This window comes from Hydra vulgaris, chromosome 04 (assembly GCF_038396675.1).
Source record: "Hydra vulgaris chromosome 04, alternate assembly HydraT2T_AEP".
NCBI lineage: Eukaryota > Metazoa > Cnidaria > Hydrozoa > Anthoathecata > Hydridae > Hydra > Hydra vulgaris.
This window is the reverse complement of record NC_088923.1, coordinates 20,704,962-20,714,260: the sequence shown is the minus strand read 5'-3', so window position 1 is coordinate 20,714,260 and position 9,299 is coordinate 20,704,962. Positions and strand designations below refer to the sequence as shown.

At 29.0% G+C, this 9,299-nt stretch overlaps 1 long non-coding RNA gene across 1 annotated transcript in view; it reads right to left on the bottom strand.

The window, feature by feature from the left end:
- Window positions 1–3,185: 3,185 nt before the first annotated feature.
- Window positions 3,186–9,299, bottom strand: part of LOC136079641 (uncharacterized) — a 35,171-nt gene continuing 29,057 nt past the window's right edge. The window contains exon 4 of the long non-coding RNA XR_010638101.1: window positions 3,186–3,366. This is a non-coding gene — a long non-coding RNA (uncharacterized LOC136079641). The remainder of the gene's footprint in view (window positions 3,367–9,299) is intronic.

Genomic DNA, 9,299 nt, shown 5'->3' with positions numbered 1-9,299 from the left:
AGGTTTAAACCAGTAATTATATCTTCATGTCCATAGTTTTTATGTAAACATTTCTTTCTCCTTGTACTTTTTCTTTTTATACTTTTAAATTAAAAGAGTTATGGAATCTTCGTCATATTTTTGTATTATTCGGATATTAAATATATGTCTATTGTTTTTTACAGTTAGCATACTTCAATTTTTAAGTTTTATTTCCTTTTTGTATCGTATAACTTAAGTCATATTAATTGATATAGCATAGGGGTATACGAGTCAAGTAATATAAATAAACAAATTTTTAAATTTTACTTTATTTTTTAAGATTACAAAAAATTAAAATTGAAAGTTCAAGGTTGTTGATACTTACATATTTTATAGTAAAAAATATGTTTTATCATTTTGAACGATTTTCTTTTAAAGCTATAAATTAATACTACGTAATATTATATTTTAAAACTGTTCTTAGAGAGTATAGGATCGTAGACAACATTCGTTACGCAATTTTTTACGGTTTTAAACCGCCTGCCAACAACCTCGTCACAAATGTATGTATATACATAAATTATGTATATATGTACGATACAAACATACATACATACATACATACATACATACATACATACATACATACATACATACATACATACATACATACATACATACATACATACATACATACATATATATATATATATATATATACATATATATATATATATATATATATATATATTTATATATATATATATATATATATATATATATATATATATATATATATATATATATATATATATATATATTAATTGGTTATTTATGTATTATATTATATACGAAACTTTATGTACTATTAATAATGTTGGTTTTCATTTAAACAAAAGTTGAGTTTATGTATATCAGAAATCTATTGTATATGCATATATTACACAAGGCACTTCCATGCTGAAAAAAAAGACACTCGTCTGTCAGATCATTCAAATATATTGAGTTTCAATTTGTAAACACTACCTTAAAACGAGTTGACTGGTACAGCACTTTTAGCGTTTAAATGTAATGTATTCTATACATTAGGATGGGATAAGAGAAGAAATTTAATCTTTCTTTGTAGTTTTTAACTCAACTTTTTTCAACTCGTTTTCGACTTTTTTCGACTCGTTTTTAACTCGACTTGACGTTCAAGTCGAAAATAATGTACACGCAAATTGAATTTGGAGTTTTTCTTCATATCGTAAGTACTTTTTTTTCCGTGTTTATTTTAGTGGCTTTTTGCTGTACTTGCTCTATAATAGCAATGTCTTTTGCCTTGTTTGGTGACTAAGCCTGTTTTGGTGACCTATCAAGTTCAAATTGGGGTCTTGATGGGTACCCCATCGACCAAGCTAATGATGGGTACCCCACTCGCAAGCTAATGATGGTTAAGAAGTTTGAATTAAAAAATTGAGGATTTCTTGTGAGCTAGTATTACTAGATGATATTAAAGAGTCTTTCATAAACTTCTTTATGAATAATTCTTTTGGAGATAGTAATGGAGATGTTAGTTCCATTTAAATCACCTAATGTGACACCAATGCAATTATTTTCCAAACTACAATCTGGATGTCAATTTCAAAGGCTCAAAGATAATCAACATGACAATACGTCGTCAGATTTTACTGAGCTCTTATATAAAGTTTGGACAAAATAAACTAATTATTAAAATAATAATAAATATATAATTACTGAGGTGATAATCAAATCAAATAGAGATAAAAAAAAAAATAATAAAAGGACGTCAGTGTAGATACAAACGTTTCTCAAGTTTTAAATTTTTTTTTGCTAGAATTCTAAATGAACTGAACGGCATGGTCATACCTTTGAATCCATTTTGATAGGTGTTCCATATATTTGATAGGTAATTCCTATATTTAATTGTTTTTCCATATATTTGATAGTTACTCCATATATTTGATAGTTACTCCATATATTTGATAGGTGTTCTATATATTTGATAGGTATTTTATATATTTGATAGATATTCCATATGTTTGATATTCCAAATATTTGATGGATATAACCTTTGTCTAGGCCTTTAAATGCAATGCGATATTTTGTATATTTATTAAATTTCTGAGGCAGTTTATATGTGTTATTTATATTTGCTCTTAAATATCAGTTTTCATTTATATTTGTAATAAAACTTTTTATTAAAGATTATTATTATTTTTTATGTATACTATTTTACGTATCACTTTTTATTATACTGTCTTTCATCTATAGGTTTTAGAAATAGGGAAACGACGTAGTGAATCTATATAAAATATTATATTCACTTTAACTTGAAAAAAAATCTACTTTTAAGATTATCGACGTTCAAAAATTATGACCATATAAAGTTTGGGCTCCGCTTAATTTGATGGGGTTACAAAGTTTATATAGTCATAATTTTTGAACGCTGAGAGATAATTCTATAAAACTTATAACTTATCGACGAATATCTGAATAGTTTAGAATAGTAAAATATTTTATCAACTTTTTGCCCCTCACGTTTGGGGTAGCGGAGGGAGGTAAAATTTAGGGGATTTTGTTCCCAGCCCCTAATTATCGCAATATTTTCCAAAGCATTATTGTTTGACAAAAGAATAAACATGCAAATGTTCTGAATTAGCTTTATAACTGGAAATTAGCTCAAACACCAAAAAATCCTGGATCAGTCACAGGGCATTCTATAATGCCATCTGGCAACCCTGTGTAAGCATAATATTATCTACATCTTTTTTTCTTGGAAATTTTCTTGAAAAATCCCAATCATCTTTTCCATAAATATTTATTTCTCTACAATAGGAGATTTATATGTAAAAAATGGCATAAATGTTTTATTTTTTTAAACGATAATTGTTAACCAAAAGTAAACTTGACAAATTTAAATTTTAGATTGTCTTGTGTCTTGGACGTACTTAAAAGCAAATAAAAGCATTGATAAAATATATTTATCGCAAATGCATTTGTCAAAAACAAATGTTTCTAAGGGGTAATGTGCGACCCCCAACCTTTTGACCTCTACTCATTTCCCTGACCCTCGCCCGCCCTCCCCTACAAACTTACACCTCTATCCACCACTGCCTGTAGGTACATCATTGCCTGTAGGTTTTGTTGTAACTTCCAACTTAATTATTGGCTGCTTGCAAAATTGTTGGAAGTGAAATGATTCAAAAATAAAAAAAACTAAATTTTTAAAAGCTTAAGTATATTAAGATAATAAAAAAGGTTTCAAAAATACAAACAGGTAAAAAGCTATTTTTTTAAACTATTAAATAACTTTTATTTTTTAACCAAAATACATATTTGTAAAGATGTGCATGTAATGAATTCGTCATCAACTTTGAAACCTTTTGTAAAAAAGTGTTTATCCTGAAAATTAAAATTATTATTAAAAAGAGCATTAATATTTATTAACAACGTAAAACATAAATTTTTTATTCAAAGATTTATTAAAGTAAAAAAAAAATAAACTAGCTTTTCATTATTCTAATTTAAATACTGTTTAGTTTATTTTGCTATCGTGTATAATTTGTATTATTGTTGTATTACAGTTGTATTATTCGTGTATAGTTTTTATTAAACAAAATATACAAGAAAATAATTTATGAGAAAATAACGATCTAAGTCGGCTTATCACCAAGCGCCGTTTTAAGAAACGCATTTTACCGTTCCGTAACATATAAAAATTTACAAAAATAACAACTGCAAGAAGCAAAAATTTTTTTCTAAAACTAAAAAGAAAAATAGCTAAGAGTAAAAAAAAAAAAAAGGAAAGAAAAGGTTTTTTTTGGTCGTCTCGTATGGTCTCGCTATGTTTTCGTTCACTTTCAAATCGGGTGAATAGAAAGCTAAACACACTCACTCCTTGCGCTTATGGGCTAGCACATCAGAGCCAGACGTAAGACCAGCAGAATGGATTTCAATTGATCGAATGCATACATTAGTCACCGTAGGCCACAAGCCATCGCTCTTAATCAAAAGAGCTACTGCCCCGTGCTGGTGTGGAATGATGTGCTATGAAGTGAGATTTTAGATCCGAGCACATAGTCAGCGAGCGCTGATCCAACGTGCATTGTGGAGCTTCCGAATGAACGTGTGCGTGAGTGTTAGCGTAGCCATTAGGTTATTGGGCGCAGTAACCACATCCAGCAGGATAGCCTAATGTCCGTTTTGTCGTTGTAGTGTACATTGGAAGAAGTTGGGGCTCACCATCCACAAAGAATAAATTTGTTCGTTTATGCGACACAATGGTCGCAAAAAGTGACCAACGAAGCCGTCCAGTTACGTAGACCTGGGAGATGTGAAAATAGAAGTAGATTGTAAATGTCATTGAGTGAGAATCATAAATGAATGTAAAGACTATTCTGCAGAAGGAATAAAATGTTAGGTCTCAGGGATAGGGTGAACAATAACTCACGCTCTAGTCATCCTAAACAAATGATGAAACAATGTTTAGTTTATGACTAAACAAGTCAATATAGATCCGCTGGTTTATGAACGGCAACCTAGCTAAAATTATCGCACCATACAAAAACAATAAAAAAATAAATAAATAGATAACAAAATAATAAGAAAAATGATCAAAAATGATAGTACGGGCAATATAAAAAGAAAAAACAGGCTAATAAATGTGCTACTATTTATGGTCTAAACTCTAGATAATAAACTGAAAACTGATAATCACCTGTGTGAGATAAAAGTATATAAATGTCGTTAATGTAACAAATTTATAATATAAAGCTCACAAAGCGCTATAATACGTGGGTGTAAGAGGTAAAAAAAATGTTGGTGCCATGGTAACTAATCAGAATTAAGTAGTATTTTTTTACCTCTTATCGACTTTTTTACAAGTCATATTTGTAAATAAAGTAAATAAAATTTCTTACTTAACTTCGTAAAAAATATAGAAGTCTTCTGAATAATATAAGTTTAAAATACCATATTATTTAAAATACTATGTTATTAATAAAATAATTGGCCATAAGAGCAATAAGAGCCTTAGCTAGGGCTGTTGAAAATTGTAAAAAAACCTGTCAAACGAATGGGCAGGTACGCGGATATATTTAAAAATAAACGTTTTTAAAATAGTTGTTCTCTTTCATTTATTTTCCATCAAAACTTTATATTTAATTTAAACTTTTTATTTTTTTCCGTTTTTTTTCATCTAAAATTTATTTTACTTTAAGTATCCAGGATACAAAAGTATTAATTGTGGTTTAAAAACACTCGTACGCCCATTGTCTCGGGAACCAAAGATGCACGCTGTTAATACACTACATACCCAGCAGTCAAGAGAGCGTTTACTGATGGCACTAAAGTTGCTAATGTTATGTTTTTTTTGTTCAGCTTGTTGGTATGCATTGGTAATTGCGCGAAGGGTGCGAGTAAATGTTTATACAAACAAGTAAAGCCAAAAAAAATAGTAAGCTTTGCGTAACGTTTGGTATTATCTCCCCAAAAATCTCAGATGTTTCCGTTGACACTCAACGGCAATTACGAATAATAAGACGCAAGTTAATCCTCATCTCCTAGTCTTCGTTAGCTGTGCATGGCAATGCCAATTTATTAAAGACGTTTTTTTTTGGTAAGTTTGGTTCCAACAAGATTTGGTCTCGCTTTGGCACTAATTTGACTACTACTATTTCAATACTTTCTCAATATACTGGCATCACAATAGCTTCCATTTCAACTCTTCACAATAGCTTCCATTTCAACTTCCATTTCAAGCGGAATATGTTTCATTTCAAATAGATTCTTTAGAAAACTATAAAGCTTATAACGTTGATCTAATACAGATGCTTTTGACCCAGTTATTACACTGTATCTTCTCGGGTAATAACGTTTTGTTATTTCAATAGCAATGGAGAATCTGCAATTGATGGCAGCAGTGCCATTTTCTGGTTTTGCTGCTCAGACACATTTTTAAACAAAAGCCAACACTGGATAGACTTACGACATAATTCTGACCAGATGAAGTAGTTGTTATCTGATTCAATGGTTTCAGAAGCGGTATAATGGCTTGCGACCAAGTCATTTTAGCGCTTATATAGCAATAACAATTATACAGCACGGCTCTAATCACCCAACTCTAACATGTCAAGCGTGAAATTCCATTAAGTAAACTAGTTTATGACGGCTTCCAATAATTTTTTGTCATTACAAAATTTAAGTGAAGCTTCTTTGTTACGACGTGCATCACGATAAGTCTGTTCTTTCTGATGCGAGACTAGTTTTCTTCCTTTTTTTACTTTAGGCAGCAAAGCTGTATAAAAAAGATATGTTTAGTGTGTTCAAACTGCCGGTGCCATCATTATTTAAACGATGTGTTCCAGTAATATGAAGATAGAGTGTGCTTGTATTACCACCACTCGCACTCAAAATTGCCTCACAGAGTTTGGACTTAACGATGTTCTTATCAATTTGGTTTGCATAAGACCACACTTTTGATACTTTAGCAACTAACTTTTTCTACATTGTTAATAATATGTTTTTATTGCAATCATCTTAAAGGTAAAGTATAAAGGACACACAGCAACAACTTGCTTTTACAAAGCATATATTTGTAATAAATTATAAACTACTATTTTTGAAAATATTTTACTGTTTAAAATATTCTTTTTACGCACACGTTAAAAAAAAATTAATTAAAATTTTTTTTTTTTTTCAAATAAAATGTTTTTAACAATAAACAAAGTATTTTATGTATGAACATTTGCTTAACTGAAACTTTAACTTTTAGCAAAGAGAAAATATAGAAATTATATTTTCCATATGCCTGGCAGCAGGTTGCGAGGTTTTTTTTCAGCAGCAAGCCAAATTTAAATAAAAAACAAACCAAAAATAAACCAGAACCAAAAAAGAAAAAAAAAAAAAAAAGATGTAGAGGAAAACATTTAATCTTAAAAAATTGTTTACTAAATATTGCTTTAGTATTAATCACTCTTTAAATACAATTTAAAAAAAGCATCATTATGTATATTTCGACACATTTAATATCGTGATGCTAATTACGTGAAGATCATCTTCATTCCTGCTTGAATCTGTTGTTTAAATATTATTTTCAATCTTTGAGATCATTGAAACAGTGATATTAAAGTCATTGCAACAACTCTTTTAGCTCATTAATTAAGATGTTATGCGAACATCCAATAGTTGGTTTGACATTCTGTTTCTCTGCTCGCTTTTCGCGTAGATGACCTGTGAAAAGGCTCTTTCATCAAAATTGTTAGAAACAGGGACAATAAAAAGTAGTTGTCGAAACTACTTTTCATTGCCCCTGTTTGAACTAATATTTAAAGGAGGAGAGTTGTTGAATGTCAGTAATTACCGTCCTATCTCTGTTCAATCTGTTTTTTTTAGAATTTTAGAGAGAATTCTTTATAACAAAATTTTCCAGCATCTGTCATAAAATAATATATTATGTAAAAATCAATATGGGTTTAAGAAAAATAACTCTACTGAGCACGCTATACTAAAAATAACTCAATATATTACAGATTCATTTGAAAAGTCCAAATTTACTTTAGAAATTTTTGTTCACTTATCAAAAGCATTTGATATGATTGACCATAAAATCCTTTTCAAAAAACTAAAATATTATGGAATCACAAGAAATTTTCTCAAGCTATTAAAAAGTTATTTACGCAATAGAAAACAATTTGTTCATTTCTACCAATCATCGCGATCTCAATTATTAGAAATAACTTTCAGAGTTCCTCAAGGATCTGTACTAGGACCTCTTCTTTTTCTCATTTACATAAACGACCTCTATGAAGCATCCAATGTGATGAGAGTTATGTTTCCTGATGACACAAATTTTTTTTTATCTCATAGCCACATAACGACACTATTTTCTTGTATGGACAATGAACTAATGAAAGTTTCTCAATGGTTTATATCAAACAAACTTTCACTGAATATTGAAAAAACAAAATGGTCTCTTTTTCATTCTAACTCTAAAAAACGTCTAACTCTAAAAAACGTCTAGCGGTTCTTGACGACAATATCACCTGATCTTCTGCAAGTCTCCGCGTTCTTATTTTATATGTGACAAAATTTTTAATTTTTAATTTATATGCATTCTTCTTTCATTTATTTTATTGTAATAGTTATTATGAAGAAATAAAAGAACAAAAAAAACATCAAAAAAAACATTAAATTTTAAATTTATATTATAAAAATGTCTAAAATAAATTGCGTCATTTTATGATTACATCAACTATTCAAATTGATACAAAATGCTGCAGTTAAAATATTTATTATTGCGGTTAAAAGCGATCATATAAAACTTATATTTTTTGTCAAAATGTCCGACGAAAAATGTCTTATTAGTGTATGTTGCTTTATTATCTTTGGAAGAGGATCACATAAACTTTTCGAAGTAACTAACGCAGTACAACTTCATATTCAAAATTTATTATGGAGAGAATATGTTGTAGAAAAAGAGTGTTGCGTCAAAAAAATGTGTATTTCTTGCAAAACAAATTTATGTGCATTGAACAGGGGTGTAACATTAAAACTAACCGATTGGACTGAGAAAATATCTCAAATTTACCGACAAAGTCTCAGAAGATAATCTGATATTAGTGAAATATCTGAATAGATTACAACAAATAATTAAAATATCGTTGATAAAATTATTATAAAGACCTTGTGTCCTTCTTGCTTTTCTACAGTAGGTATAATTTCCTTAAACAAATTATCAATATTGTATAACTTATATAATATTTTAGTTGATAAAGTATTTCTTCAATTATTGTTAAAAAAACAAAATTTAAATTTAGCATAGTAGCATAAATTCAAATAAAATTTGAATTTATGCTAGTCAATGCATAGTCTATGATTAATATGACTTATTTAATATTAGCGTATTATTCTATACGCAAAAGGTAATTGCCGGCAGTGCCAGCAGTTAATTCTGGGGTTAATTGCCGGCAGGAAGTATTGAAGTATCAATTTTCAATTAGTATGCGCAAAAAAGTATCAAATTCTTTGCATACTTTAATTTTTAAAAAAGGCACATCTAGCTTTTAAGATTAAATATTTTAAATTTCAACAATCTTGTTAATATAAATGGCTAACTTCTGTCACGGTGCCATTTATTCATCTTTTGAAGAAGCAGAAGAAGCTCTGCTAAAATTTTGTAAAGACAACTGCCATCCAATTAATCGGGATACAAAAAGAACAGAACACAACAGAAAGAACAGAACACAACAAGTGTAAGTAAACACTTAATATAAATATAACATCATGTTTTGATCATGTTTAACATGATCTTTTATCTAAGGTGGAATAAGTAAAAT